Source organism: Festucalex cinctus, chromosome 7 (assembly GCF_051991245.1).
Source record: "Festucalex cinctus isolate MCC-2025b chromosome 7, RoL_Fcin_1.0, whole genome shotgun sequence".
NCBI lineage: Eukaryota > Metazoa > Chordata > Actinopteri > Syngnathiformes > Syngnathidae > Festucalex > Festucalex cinctus.
This window is the reverse complement of record NC_135417.1, coordinates 899,952-916,231: the sequence shown is the minus strand read 5'-3', so window position 1 is coordinate 916,231 and position 16,280 is coordinate 899,952. Positions and strand designations below refer to the sequence as shown.

General features: G+C 39.2%; 1 long non-coding RNA gene across 1 annotated transcript in view; it reads right to left on the bottom strand.

Annotated features, from left to right (window-relative positions):
* Positions 1–215: 215 nt before the first annotated feature.
* LOC144022618 (uncharacterized) overlaps positions 216–16,280 on the bottom strand; it is a 70,427-nt gene continuing 54,362 nt past the window's right edge. Inside the window, exon 3 of the long non-coding RNA XR_013284376.1 lies at positions 216–1,177. This is a non-coding gene — a long non-coding RNA (uncharacterized LOC144022618). The remainder of the gene's footprint in view (positions 1,178–16,280) is intronic.

Genomic DNA, 16,280 nt, shown 5'->3' with positions numbered 1-16,280 from the left:
GTAATGGGATTTTTATTAGGTTTTAGGTGGATTAATGAGTATAAATTTACACGTATTTACATACACGCGCACATGCATGCACACGCGCGCACGCACAAAATATATAATTAAAAAAAAAGAAAAAAAAAGAGCAATGATGATAAGATGTTGAATCGGTAACACTGCCGAACGAACAATTTTGAGCTCTCTCTTAATTAAAATTAAAAAAAAAAAAATTTTTAAACGCTCCCGGAAAATTAAGCTCTGTACATTCATTTGTTATGGGATGTTTGCCTCCCGGGAGCTGCGGGAGCTAAGCAGTGACGTCAGCTGGAAGGATCTATCGGGTGTTAATAGTACAATTTACAATCACAACAATGCTCATAATCTTGTCATGACTTTGAATTGTTAACGTCCACTCCAAGAGTAACAACATAATTTTTAGACTGCTGCTTATTTTTATTTTATTTATTTTTTTGGATGAAGGAACGATCCTAATAGTTGTTAACAATGGTATCATGAGGCTACTTGTGACTGAATTTACAGTCAAAATTCTAAAAAATTAAATTAAAGACTAACTGTGAGAGGTAGGTTTTTATACACATTAAAAAGTAGTATTTATTGCTAAAAATTGAAAACCGTACACCAATGTTATGTATAACTAACGGTATACTATTTTGAGGATACACCGGCACACCTGAAAATTGTTGAGTTAGCACAAAATATAAATATAAATATTAATCATTGAATTCATCTTTAGACAAATAATTCCCACCTTGAAGTGTTGTGACCACTGATCATGTGATCAAATACATGAATGACATTCATTCATATGATACAATTAAAACTATGGCAAACTTCCTATTAGCTTACATATGGTCTTATCCACGCATGTGCGTGTGAGGTCCATATTTGTGTGTGCGCGTGTACAGTATGTTGGCAAGTACACACACAAACACACACTTGAGCAAGCCAACCACCCTCTCTGATGGCTTGGGGCCCGCTGCCGTCTCCCATGGGGGTCATCGAGCGGCGCCAGGATTCCTCCACGTGTGTGTGCGCGTGCGTATGTGTGTGTTGAACAAAAGAGATGCTCTTGCCAGTAGTTGCGTCAAACGCAGCAGCAGCAGCCCAAATTCACCTGGAACCAAACGTCGGACAGTCAGCTGGTCGACGTGACGAACGAACCCTTGGGAGCCTGAAAAGTGGATGAAGGGAGGGAAGTTTGAAAGGGGACACATCATGGAAAAGTGGCTTTTACACAAAAACAATTCACTATTTGACAGTTACGCAGGACGAAAAATTACACAGGAATTTTTTGAAAATTAAATTGATATAATGTAGGCACAAAATACCAATTTATGGGTACAAAATAGGCAAAGCATGCGCAGTTATTTGCGGACACGTCGTAGCTATAAACTCCCAATGGAAAATGAATCTGTGGTCGGGTTAAAGGTTAAAGACTCACACGAAATATCAATTCGTTGCCATAAAATACGTCAATTTTACGCACCACATACTAATTTGCAGTCATAAATTAGTTAAAGTGTGCATATGGAAAAAATATTTGTGCTCATGAAACAGGTAAAACGTGTACTGAATTGTGGCCATTAAATAGATGTAAGATCATGCACACAAAATACTATTTTGTAGCAGCAAAAATAGGGAAAATATGCGTATGCTGTTTGAAATACTAATTTGCAGCCATAAAATATACATAACATGCATAAAATATTCATTTGTAGACATGAAATAACTACAGTATAATATGCACATAAAGTAAGAATTTGTGGCTGTAAAATAGGTAAAACGTACACAAAATACATATTCGTATTTTTTTTTTTATCCTTGGAACATATTGAGTGTCACAGAATTTTAATGAAGACACCTGTCTGCTGGCTTTAGAGTATATAATTTGTTTATGCCTACTTTTGGAAGGAGCTGGAAGAGGTAGTGACCTGGGTGTCGAGGGTCTGATGTGATTTTGTCCTCTCGTCTTGTTTCTTTTCCGCTATTGCTAGTTCTTTTATTTCTTTGTTATATTTGCTGGCGAAAGTTGTCAACAGTGAGACGCCCAATCGTCGTCATAGTAACAAAAGGGATTGGCATGGAACAGACTGTCCTCCCCAAAACAGAGTGATTTCAAGCAATGTGGATATAAAGTGTGTCATGTCAATGTCAGTGAGCTTTCATAAAGACACCTGGGAATGGTTTAAACTAGGGGTGTGAATTGCCTAGTACCTGACGATTCGATTCGTATCACGATTCACAGGTCACGATTCGATTCGATACCGATTAATCCCGATACGAATGGTCACGATTCGATACCGATTAATCCCAATACGAATTTATAAGTCGATTGTTGCGATTTTTTTCCATTCAAATTTAGAAAATACTATCAGTAAGCTTGTAGAGTGTAAGATTTATATGAAAATGTATTATTTATTTATCTTAAATTTCAGTCTTATAGAGGTTGTAATCTGTTTCATGTTTGAACAGCATTAAAATAAAAATATTAAGGCTTAATGTGCCGTTCATATAACATTCTTCCATGCTCAAGGTGTGAATCCTAAAAAAAAAAAAAAAAAAAAATCGATTCTGCCGATTATTGAATCGATTCGAGAATCGCGCGATGTAGTATCGCGATATATCGCCGAATCGATTTTTTTTTAACACCCCTAGTTTAAACTGTTAAAAAAAAAAGAAAAAGAAAAAAAGGATAATATTCCCCTTTTAAAATAAACATTAAGAATCACTTGCACACAAGACGGCCGTTTAGGTTCCTGCGAATACCTGATTCTCTCCCCCCTTCCACCCTTTTTGTCCCCTCCTGCCTCCCTCATCTCCCTTTAAAAATCAGCAAATCCATTTTGCTCAACAGCTGCACCTCTGTAGTGCGCAGATAACGAGGCGGGCCAGGCCCGACGCGGCAGCAGATAGGCCCAAATCTGGCCCCCTTTTTCGCTGAAATGCTAATGACGATGTGAAAGGAAGCACTTGGCGGGCCAAAAAAAACAAAAAACAAAAAAAACAAAAAAGGATGGACGAGAAAAAGAGAGACAGAGAGAGAGAGAGAGAGGGGGCTCTTGTAGATCTGTCACTTTCTCTGTTGACAGATATGTGCTTGTAAGTGCGCTCAACACTTGTTCCTGGTGTCTTATCTGGCGCCGCGCAGAATGCTGACCTACATTGCATCAAGCACAATGACGCCGCGCACAAACATGCTCTTCTTCTTCCTCTACCTCTTCTTCTTCTCCTCTCTTGTTTGTCCCCCCCCAAACAGTCGCCTCCCGCCATCACCTTAAAAAAAAAACAGATGGATTCAGAAGGAAATGCCGGCAAATCCCGCCAACAGAAGGTATTCTTCCTCAAATAAAAGCTCCAGGCTTAAATAAAAAAAAAATAAAAAAAAATTCGGAGTCCCTTCCTGATGTTTTATTGCGGTGGCAGGCGGGTGAGTAAATACGGGAAATATGGCCTCAGCTAAGCAGGAAAAAAATGCAGCATTTTTCAGCTGGGATGACGCTTGTGTTTAAGGGATCCCAGGACACAGAGAAGCTGGTAGGATTTTACCACTTTTTTTGCTTAGGGGTGTAACAAAAAAATAATAATTGAATTGAAAAATCGCTTTTAATTTTAAAAATGTGAGTGCACTGGATTAAATTGTACCTCTTATATCGGGATACGTATCAATCAAATTTTCCACTTATTTGGAGATATGTACAGAATCGTCTTTTAGTTGAGTTAAATCTCCCATGGAGAGACTGACAAGTTCATTCATATGAATGTAAAAATCACAAGAAACTCGTTGAATCATACCCTCTCAAACTGAGCCATATTAGACTGAATCGAATCCCACTGAATTGAACTGAATCGTTGCACTTCAAAATAGAACCGTCCTTGAATCGTATGACACCTCATGTATCGACATACTATACGTATCAAATCATCTTTTATTGTAAGACGCACCAGCACACACCTGAACTGACAGATTTACGTTGTTATGCAAGTCAAGTGATCGTTTTTTGTAATGGGTTTTAATAATGCCACCCACCCGCTCAAAAAATAAATAAATAAATAAATAAATAAAAATAAATAAATAAAAAATGAAAAATTCACCCAAGTCTGAGTCACTTCAATTTGAGTATCTGCCAATACCGATACATCGGATAAATCGGCAATAACAAACAAGAGTGTGCCCATTTTTTTTTTTTTTTTAAATAAAAATATTCATGATACCTTTTATATGGCTATAAGTGTAATGTAGCGGTGATTCAAAAAAAGTAAACAAATAAAATATTTTTATAGCATATCAGTGGTGCAAACTAACCATAAAGCCAAATTACACTGAAATATCCTGTCTTAAATAAACAATCTAAGATCTGAAATAAATGTATCAGTAATTCCACTTAGTGCAGTCACAAAATAAAGATCTTAAATGGTCAATGAATCAATTTCACACAGTGCAACATTGTAGAAGGAAAACTAGAGCACTTAACTACAATTCTAAAAGGTACCTTCTCATTCGTCACACATAAAATTCCTTTTCAGGGTGCCGCATAATGGATCACTCCATGCCAAAACAAGACCAAAAAATATTTTGATTTTAATTAACCTCGGTGTACTTGTTGATAGAAATGGTACAACACTATCTATAGCTGCTCTAATTTTAGGTCAATCGGACCAGGGGTTTAGGAGCTACAGACCTCCGAATTTTGACAATTTTTTGCAAAAACTGGGCGTGGCCACCTTCTTTTGAACACTTAGAGCTCAAGAACTACTGGGTCATTGGGTGGTACTGAATTCAGTGAGGATTCCAAATCTGCAATCATTAAGAAGATCAGTGCATCTTTTGACCAGTAAATTGACCTTGTGGATCATGTGACCTTAAAATTTTTCATGTAATGTCATCTCCCACGTTCTTTAAACCATATAAGGTTCAGATTTTTGGGGGGGAGGTATTTTTATATTTTTTTTTTACTGCAGCAAGAGTCAAAGTATTCAGACCCTCAAGATCTACAGTATCACTAAATATCATTGAATATTTGAGAGTTTGGGTGGATACTTTGACTAATGTCAACAGTAGCCACGCCACAATATGTAAAAGGATAACATCGCCCTGTTAAAGTTAAATTTAGTTGAGTTTCTAGTTCATTCTGAAATTTTGAAAATATGTTTGCCCTGGTTTTTATGTATTTAATTCAGTCAGTTTCTGCCAAAGTAAACAAGTGCAAAGCGAATGTGACAGTTTGCTATTTATAAGTTTATTTCTCACCAGTTAAAAAGAAGCAGGTTATTATCCGTAAGCGACTATTATTTCCCATCACATGACGCTCCCGCCCGCGATAATTACAGGCTCGCTCCTCCACATGCTAATTGCAGGTCGACTTAATTGTGTTTTAATATATGGGGAAACGTATAGCTGCTGCCGCCGAGATTGTTTTTGTTAAACGGATGCTTCGCTATGGACGCCCTTTGGGATGTGACCCCACTTGGCGCTGACTGGCAGCTGTCTGTGTTTCCTGGCAACTTCATATACTAACTAACTTCTAATGGCATTGAAGAAGACACTTCTAGGAAGCCAAATGGATGCTTTGATTACCTTTGTTTGTTTAAGATAACAATTAACAAAGACATACACGGAACCACTGACCTGAGATTTGTTTGAAGATTTCTCACCTATGGGAGAAAAATGCATACAAGTAGCAGGGTTATAATAGTATAGGATTTTTCATTATCGTTACTTTTAATTTGTTTTGACTTTTGTTGCTTAAATTCAGTTTTGCTTGAGGCATTTTCTGCCTTTATGGGACTTCAAATGGAATTCAAGAGTTGGTGGTGCCATCTTTGTTGGGATACTGGAAGCATATGTATCTTAAAAAGTTTGGGAAAGTTATCACAAAGAGAAGGAATTCCCAAACTCTGTGGTCGAGATACTGAAGAGGGAAGTGTGGTTTCAAAAGTTTGAGAAGATCTCGGAGCTTGAGAGTGTACATAACGAGGAATGGCTTCCACACAAAGAGCCTTAATGCTGCAAGGGAGGGTCCGGAGAAAGCGGGGCGAACGAGACGGCGTAAATTTGTCTGCGCCATAGGATTGGCGCCGCCTCATTAATTGCTGATTGGCATCGACGAGGAGTTAAACGCAACGGCGGAGGAGCAAAAAAAAAAAAAAAAAGTCGTCCCTGGCACAGGTGCTCGCTTGACGAATAACTGCTTTAATTAGCCTTATTCAATCACTCTCCTTCTTCTTCTTCTGTGCACCAGCAGCACTCTGGTATGATATTATCCTCTTGTTGTCGCCAGCGCTTCACAAACGCCCATCAGAGGTGTTTAGGAGGCGTTCTACCTGCTCGCTACTCTCCTGTCGTTTCACCTCGCAGGTTCGTCAAAGGGAAGAAAAGACGCCACTTGAATGGCTGCCGTCTTGGTCGACACATTGGAGGTGGAGGAGGTGCGCCGCCGCCTTTCAAGGGGAACATCTGTGAGGTGATAGGAGGGGAAAGTGGGCGTCTTTGCACCTGCTTTGCGGCTCCACAATGTCTCATTATTAAGGCCCGAGCAGGAAGACAGAAGGAAGTCGGCAGATTTTGAAGTGCATATTTTAGAGTCATGTTGGCCAATTGAAGGGGTTAAGAGTCCTCTAATGACGAACTTTGACCGAGAGATTTTGCCAAGATTTCAACCAAGGACATCTTCAAATAAGACTTTGCAGACTGGCACAAGAGTAGACCCACAAGTTTCCAGCATTGATTATTTTCCATTTATTGGTATGATACACAAACATTTGTCCACAGTATTATCTGCTTCGATTTCAGACCGATTGCGATGGACTTGGGGAAAGTTCATGATCTACTTGTTTGTTTTTTCAGACAACTCAACGTCCTCTGGGGGGAAAAATCCCATTCAGATTCGCTATCATCTGATTTGGATTTTGAACTTGCATAATCACATCATTGATTGGAATTATAATTTTTAAAAATGCAATTTAGTCATGTGGGGATATAATTTGTAGCAGGCAAGGATGGAACAGCTGCTCCAAAAATATGATTATGCCAACAAACGTATTGGGACACAGCTTTTAATGTATGAATGACTCAGTCATTCAGAAGTTAGACGAGACTCCATCCATCCATCTGTCCATCCATCCATCCATCTATCCGTGCCATTTCTCATCTGTCACGTCTCAGCTCATATTGACAAACAACTATTCATATTCACAGTCTTATTCAGATAGCTTCATTTAACAACTTGTTGTCCAAACATTTTCAACTAAGGTCTACATTAAAAAAAAAAAAAAAAAAAAAAAAAAAAATTGGACAGGAGAGAGAAGCTGACTTTCGCCATTATGAAGCATTCTCAACAGTAGATGCCTCTCTTGGCTTCAAGCAAAAATCAAGCTTGCCGTTTCCCCTCGGGGATCTCGCGGCACAACAACGCTGCAGGATTTGAGTGGATTGACACAAAACAAACGAGGTGATTTCCTTTGGATGGAGGGAGGGGGGATGGGGGGGGGGGGTGCGCTCGCCGACAAGTGGGGCTCCCCCGGGAGCACAAATGGAGATGTTAGCACTCCAAAGACGGAAGCAGGCAGTGTCACTGCTTTCATGTTAGCGAGAGACAGAAAGATTCTTCTTCGACTGTGTCATTTGTCATGACAATACAAAAAGTCTGTGTCACATTTAGTTTTTCTATTGGAAGAATGAAAGTGCCTTTACAAGCATCTAGCTCAGGGATGGGCAATCTCGGTCCTCGAGGGCTGCAGCCCTGCAGGTTTTGCAGGTTTCCCTCTTCCAACACAAGCTGTTTCCAATCAATGGGATCATTATCAGTCTAATGCAGAGCTTGCTGATGAGCGGAACATATATCAGCTGTGTTGGAGAAGGGCAACATCCAAAACCTGCAGGGCTGCGGCCCTCGAGGACCGAGATTGCCCATCCCTGATCTAGCTCGTAGCAGACATCTTCATTTGTGGGAAATTTAGCAAACTATGAAGGCTGCTAAGAAAATAAAGGAAAGCTGCAATTAATTCATAAATTCCATTAATCAGCCAACCATATGTATCCGTGTTTAACTTTTTTTTTTTTTTACCCTCAAAATTAACATCATTTCTTTGCATGCCCGTGAGTCTGCAGTTTTAGTATACAACCAGGTCACTGGTGACATCCTGTGAGGCCAAACATCATCAGTAGTGTATTTGAGGTCAACAAAAAGAGAGACGGGCTATCAAATCAGGGACGCTTCACTTTGTGTTGCAGCCTGATAACACAGACATTTGCTCGATCAACACATCTGATGCTTTCTGGACCCTCTCGGACCCCACACCTTTCTCCCCTGAATCTCGAGGGGCTCCACAACATGAGACGACATCATTTTGTGAAACTATGGTTGTCTCACCTCTTCACATCAATTGTAGCGAACAACAACCGAAGCAGGAAGATCATCATGTTCTCATTCGGTTATGTTTAAATATCATTTAGACTCTATTGTTTATGGCCCATTGTGCAAATGGAAAAAAGGGAACCGAAAAAAAAGAAAAAAAAAAGAATTTGTTTTCCAGCTACGCACATGATGAACTATGATGTGAGGAAAAAAAGGGGGGAAAAAAAACATTTAAAATATTCCAACAGTGTGACGCCTGACTGCTCCTGTTGATGGACAAAACCAAACTAAAACTTGTTTAGAAACACAGCTGAGAAGCTTTTAGACTTCCACATGCATCTTTAAGTACCAACAGCATTTAAACTAAGGTTACTTTGATATATTGAGTATCTCAACTAACTTTATAAGAAAAAGTAATATAACAAAATAAAATCTAAAAATGAGTAAAGTATAAAGTTATAAGTCGTTATTTATACCATACTTAGCAAGTTGTTTCATAGCTACATGTAGCCTAATCATCTGAAACTGTTTATTTTCTTCTTTGAAAGAGCCTTCAGTAGCATGATGGCGTCCCGGGCTTGAATAAAACAAAGGAAGCTGTTCATGAGATGTGAATGTCGTTATGAAGAAGAGGGTTTTTGAGTCGATAATGTCCAAAAGAGAGCATCTGATTAGCTGCAGGAGATCATCTCTAGATCCTCATTGAGGCTTTGCCCTGCTGACAAATGTCATTTGTTTACTCAATCAAGCTGATTCGGCAACTTTAGCCTCAAATGGCCGCCGCCAACATGATATTATTACAAGCTGTGCAGTGTTCATTCAAAGGATCACATTCTGGGTGATTGGGTTTCAAGCTAGGGATAGAGTTTTAAAGCTTTCAATTTAGGGTTGGTGTTTCAAGCTTGAGTTACCATTTCAAATTAGGGTTTCAAGCTTGCGTTTGGGTTTCTGGCTCGAGTTAGGGTTTCAAATTAGGGTTTTAAGTTTGAGTTAGGGTTTAAATTCGGGTTTAAAGCTTGATTTGGGCTTTCTATTATGGTTTCAAAATTTTTATTTTTATTTTTTTAAATATGCTTTGAAACTTGAATTGGGCTTTCAAACCAGGATTTAGTGTAAAAAATAAATAAAGTCAAATTTAAAAAAAGCTTGTGTCCTCTTCCCCTGATGGCGCAGTGGTGAGACACGGCACGTGTGTAGGTCTATTAGTTTAGTAATTGCTGGCCGATTAGCAGACGCGGCACTTGGCAGGGCCCGGAGGCCCGCACGCTCCCTGGAAGGAGAAGCACCTCCTGGAGGATCCTGATACAATACAGCCGCCTGGCCACCATACATCCTGCTCGTCCTCCCCTCCTGGGTCGCCGCCTCCATCAATCCTCCGCCGCCTGTCTGGACGCCGACCAGCTGGCTTCATTACGGCCTCCTGTTCCTCCTCCTCTTCGTCTTCCTCCTCTGCCTTCCGCCACATTTTCCCACTGTTTTATCTCCGGCGCTCGTCCAGCCTTCGGACCTTCATGCGAGCTTTCTTGCCACGTAACGAAAGAAGCCAAGTGGCCATTGTGCTGATTTGTTCTCTGATGCTTCTTCTGAACAGGAAGTCAAAATTATTCTTCACAATGTGTTCTGTGCTTCCCCAATAGTCTAAATATGGCATTCTAATTAATATTGCATTTGTGGAATATAAATGCAACGGTTTTTAACCATCTCAGGGAGCGGCCATTTTGCCACTTGCTGTTGACTAAAAATGACTTCACAGTACCAGGTGGGCTCAGCTTGCGAACATATCAGGTACGTAACCTTGGGTTAATTTTTTATTCCCCCCAATCAGGGATTCGGACAGGTTAGAGTTTCAAATGATTGTTTCAAGCTTGAGATAAGGTTTGAAATTGAGGTTTAAATTTTTAGTCCAAAACTAAGCTAGGGTTTTAAAATAGGTTTTCAACCCATGGTTAGGCTTTCAAATGAGGTTTTCACTCTTGAATTCAAATGAGGGTTTCAAAGTATTGTTTCCAACAAGAGGTGAGGTTTTAAAGTAGACGGTCAAGCTTTGGATAGAGCTTCAAATTTCTTTTTAAAACTAGAGATTGAAACCCTAATTCGAAACTTTAACTCTAGTTTGAAAAGCTAAACCTGACTTAAACAATGGCTGAAAGACCTAACCCTGGCTTGATCACCTCATTTCAAACAGTAACCCTAGTTTGAAACCCTAACCTTGGCTTTGAAACCCTCATTCGAAAGGCATAACCTAATTTGAAACCCTAAAATTAGCTCAAACCCCTGCTTCGAATCACTAACTTTGGTTTGAGAAACCATAACCCAGGCTCAAAACGTTGTTTTGAAAACTCAGCTCTGAAACCCTAAACCAGGCTTGAAACCTTAATTTGAAACCCTAGCTCTGGTTTATGCAAATCAAACTCAAAATCCCAACCTTAGTTTGAATCTATAACCTCAACCCTAATTTGAAATCTTAAACCTAATTTTGAATTTACCCTGGCTTGAAACCCTAACCTTGGCTCACCCCTGACTTTGAAACTCTTAACTGTAGTTTGAAACCAAAACATCTGGCTTGGATTAGCATTTCAAGCAAGGTCAAGTAGCTCCTCAAAAAGAGACATTTTTCGACAATTACTTTTAATATTCGATCCTATTAAATTATGATGAAAACAATTTCCAACCCTGTAGCAATGTTGCGCGGCGCCAGAGTGCGTTGATGCCGACTCGCATCTTTCATCTCCATTCATCTTTGCGTCCCTGCTGGCTCGCATACACCAAACACAAAGTTCTGAACTTGTACAAGCCTCTTGATCACAGAGTTAAATTCTGACGCTAATCAGCAGGCATCCTGATCCACTCACTTTGCCTAATCTGTGTAAATCCAGATTAAAGCTGCCATTATGACACCAGTCAAACAGTCTTTTCTTTCCGCCACTGTGTCTGTGTTTGACGGAGCTCTGCAGTTGGACGCCGGACGAGCCACAGCTGACTTAGTCACCCTGCCTTTTCCCGTTTGTCATTATTTGCTTTGGAGGGATGACGGGAACTGGAGAGCAGACCGCAGATGGTCCTGTTGATTGTTTCTTGATAGGACGCCGCTGATAGGCAGATGGCAGGGAAGGGTTGCAAGTGGAAGTCTTCTACAAAGTCCTTTCAGAATCTTGATGAAGTCTGATATGAAAAATTTATTTATTATTTATTTTTTATTTACTTTGCTCTTCGTCTTCATGAGTAAGACACAACTCATTTTCCTATAACGGATCATATATGATAGCAATTCATGAATTCTTCTTTGAAAGACCCCTGGCCATGGTCAACATAACCCTAAAATGGCCTACTTCCATTTTGAACCCTCAAACCCAGCGTAAATTAGTTTTTTTTTTTAAACTCTAACCATAGTTTAAACCCCAAAACAGGCTTGAAACTCAAATTTACTTCAACCAAAGTTGATCAGCTATTGCATCACTTTTGTGGTTGGGGTGCTTTCATTTACTGTGTGTGTGCGTGTGAGAATATGTTGACATCACGCTCCGGTGCGCACACATGCATAAATAATAAGTAAAACTTTGCTGCACCTCTCATCAGTCTGTGTTGCTGGCCCCAGTGTGAGTCACCTTCAAGTTTGCAGCCATGCTACGATTACTTCACATCTGTGTTGCATGGAGTGTTTATTGCAATTTGAATGTATTCAGTTTTATTCACTATTTATTTTTTAAACCCACTGCTGTCATTGTGAACATGTTAGCATGCGCATATGTATGTATGAGTGTGTGTAGTGTGTCAGTGTGCATTACAGCAGTATGTTGTTTTGTTTTTCTGCTTCTTTAGCTTCGACAACACAAAGTAGACGAAGGGGGGGGGGGGGGGGGGGGGAAGACGTAGCTTTAATATCCTTGTCTGCAACAAGGCAGCGTCTTGATGCAATAATCTCAAATTAAATCATGAATAATGGAAGGAGGAAAGTCATGAAGAGGGATTAATAATTCAATAGATAAATAATTTACAAAATAATCAAATACATAAATAATGACGGCCGCCATAAATAAAGAATCCGATTAAATCTTTCCAGGCAGACAGCCTGGTGCAGAAGGCTAAAATCAAAACAAAACGAATAAATACAGTAGATTCCTACAATATGTATTGAGTGAGAAATAGCTTTGTGCTGAAGTCGTATGTGTTATTTGACAAGTGGAAATTGTTAGATGGATCACTGCATGCACACACATACATTAAAAATAATTTGCACATGCTGTCATGTGACATGTCATGCAGCTATGAAATGGCTCATTTAGGTTTGCATCTACTCCATATATCATTTATGCATAAATATACAGTATGCGCTGTGCTGTATGCAGCCGCTTGATTAGAAACACATGCTAACAACAATACAATACATAAACAATACAGTGTGTGTATGAAGAATTCATTATGGTTCACTATTTACTGTATTATTGAGGTTTGCTGTAGTAGGGTTACTAGGGTACAACTTTTCTGCATTAGTCCAACAAATACCTAATCCTAATTTTCTATCCCTAGCTCTACATAGTTTGAATCTTTGGTGCTTCATCCAACATTCCTCGTCCAATACACTATCCTTAGTGTTACATTTCTTGTTCTTACTTACACTCTAAAAACAGTTGGGTTAAAAGTAAAAAATTATGGATCAAAAATGGACCGTTTCACTTCAATTTTCTGTGTTGTATTGTATAAAATGATGCAAATTTTGACCCAAATATGGGTCAAATTAAACCAAGTATAGGATTTGACCCAACTTTATGGGTTGTAATATACAAAATGATTTTTTTTTTTTTTTTTTTCTTCTTCTTACCCAATGTTGGGTCAAATTGACCCAAGTAGAAGATTTAAACCCAACTTTTTGAGTTGTTTTATAGAAAATGACCCAATTTTGGCCCACTGGTGGGTCAAATTGACCCAAATTGACTGTCTGGTCCAACTTTGTGAATTGTTTTACACAATATGACTGAATTTTTGACCCAAAGTTTGGTCAAATTGACCTAATTTGTAGTCCTAACCTCCTGTTTTTAGGTCTTAATTTCAAATCCTAACCTTGTATCACCGGTCCATTATTCCCTGTCCTTCATTCTTTGTATGAACCTTCTAATATTCCTTTAAGGATTCCTAGTCCAAACCTTTTATCACTCATCCTAAATTCCTAGTTCAGACTTTCCATCACTTTTTTCCAACATTCCTAGTTCTAAACCACAATTCATGATCCTGAATTCCAAGTCAACTTAGGATTCTATCCTCCCTGGTTATACATTTACTAGTCTAGTTTTATAGTCTATACTTAATCTTCAACCTCAATCTGTGGCCCAACAGTCCTTGTCCTTACCTTACATTCTAACTTTGGTCTTACAATCTTAGTCATAACCTCTTATACAAAATTGATCGTCCTAACCTTCAATCATTTGTCCTACAACATTCCTATTCCAAAACTTGTATCCTTTATCTTTTTTCTAGTTAAGCATTCCTAGCCCGACCCACTCTACTTCTTCCAACATCATATTTACCCATCTTTATTTCCTTTCGTTTCTGTATACTCACTTTGTTTGCGTCCTCCATCTACCAGAGTCCGTTTGTCCTGAGTCAAGTATGATGAACTAAACGCTAGGTGTTGTCCAGTCCTTGTGATAGGAAAAGATAAGCAGGTGACATCCAGAATGCAACACCTTAAAGATCGTTCCGGGAGCATGAATGGCTTTGTGGGGGACTCGAAACAGTGATTATCTTTGTCACAGCTGCCTTGGGAGTGTTATCTATAGCCACACACCTCTTCCCTTTCAATGTGAGATGACAGCACCCCTTTAGTTCCCCTACTTGCTGTTTGGATGTTCTGAAGTGCTTAAGAGATGTCGGCCGATATGAATTTAAGTGTCAGTAAACCCACGCGGGGCTTTTTTAAAATGGTACACCATCCAGCCTTGTTTGATACAGAAATTTTGTTCACAGATTGCCGTAACAGACATGCTATATGTGAAAATCTGTCATAGTGAGACCATATAAAAACTTTTGATTACACTTAAAATACATTTGAACATATTAAAACACACTTTAGTATTTGTTATTGCCTGTTCTATCAAGTGCGCACTGTCAAGAAATGTGAGATTATCGTATAATGTGACTAAATTCTGGTTTGCCTGCATCAAAATCTGTGATACAGCGGAGGCGTGAAGGATGAAGCGCAATATAGCGGGTAACTCTGTATTTCCATTTGTATAAGCGGCAGGAAAATTGATTTCCTGCCTGAGTGGCACACCCGGCTGTTATTTACATGTTAAAGGCACTTTTTTTTTCCCAAGTGCACATTGTACACACAGCAAAGAGACGAGAGCAACAGTGCGACAAGTTTGTCACGCTCGCCACAAAAACGTCAAAATGGTGTCACCACAGATTCGAAATAAAAGCAGATGAAGAAAACAGCAGTGAGGGTATAATCAAGTAAGACGTCACTAAGCTGATTTCTGCTTTCAGTAGCGTGCGTGTTTACCTTAAATCAGGATGGATATAATCGATTGTTAAGAAATGTGCGATTGTGTGAAATTGATTAACTGTCGCTTCAAGCAGCTGAGGCAAAATGTATCACTTCAGTCTGTAAAAATTCCATCCAAAATGGTTAAACAGGCTTTATTATACCTCAAATAGCTGCTAGATTAGGCCTCTTAATTATTAGATTAGGTGACTTGACCTAGGCCATTATGTTGCTGTGACCTGCCCTGGCTTGACATCTTCCTATCCATCTGCACTCTGGCATACTTATCTAGTTGAAACCGGTTAAGACCAATCAGGTCCCCAGGTCACACATAGTCACATGGGCAAGGCTGAGCCGCCCCTGTGTGTATGCCAAGACAGTATAAGAGTAGAAACAATTTGGGACAGATTAGACCTTCTTCCACATCCAGCAGAAAAGACTGCACAGCTGTGTACTCGATCTTTCTGGCATCCAGTAAATAGTTCATCAGCGAATATGTAGTCTTCTGGTTGTTGTTATTAGTATAGCGAGCATTAGAGATAAAAGAACCAATGAAAAGTTCCCATCAAAACTTCAGATAGAAATATGCTGAGAAGTAAACTAAGTATACAAAGTTAAGACTAGGAGTGGAGATCAAGGACTAGAGTTTAGGAAAGCTTGGAATGCCGGACTCAGACTAGGAATTTAGGTGTAGGATTGACGTTTTATTCCTCTTAAAGTGACATACACATTGACAGAGAGGATGTGGTCTTTTTGTCAAGCTGTCAAAGTCATCAGTCGCTGGTTCCCGTGGAGACAAAAATGAAGCATCATTAATTGATGTGCAGTAGCTATCAGTCTAAATATTTAGTCACCTCTCACAGACGACTTCTTCATTTTAAATGGCTTAAAAATACTTTATGTGTCCACTTGGGGCTGTTTTTAAATATTTGATCAGCATCATGAATAATGAATTAATGACTCATGCACAATGTGTTTTTCATTTATGTGTCCACAACCTGACTTTATGGGTTGACATGATGACATTTACTTATGAGTTTCTTTATCCACAAGACCTGAAACAAAAGTTTGTCAAATATTTAGTTTTATATTTAGATTTAAAGCATAAGCATGTGGTTTGTTATTTTTAGGCCAAATAAATTAACATTTTCAGGGCTGAAACACTCAATGACTCACAAAATTTTACTGCTGTGTAAATTTGCGTGAAATTTACATTTAGCTCAGTAGCACCCCCTGGAATGTTTATATAATTCCTGATTGTCTATCCAGAGCCCTTCTGCGTTATCTTTCCATTCTTAATCTTATTAACCTAACCTATACTGAGTCATACATTCATATCCCTATCCTGAGTTCTACATTTCTATCCCCACAAGACTTCATGCCTAGTTCCAAATTGCTAGTACTCACTTCCTATTGTCTTGTCGTAAATTCCTGGTCCT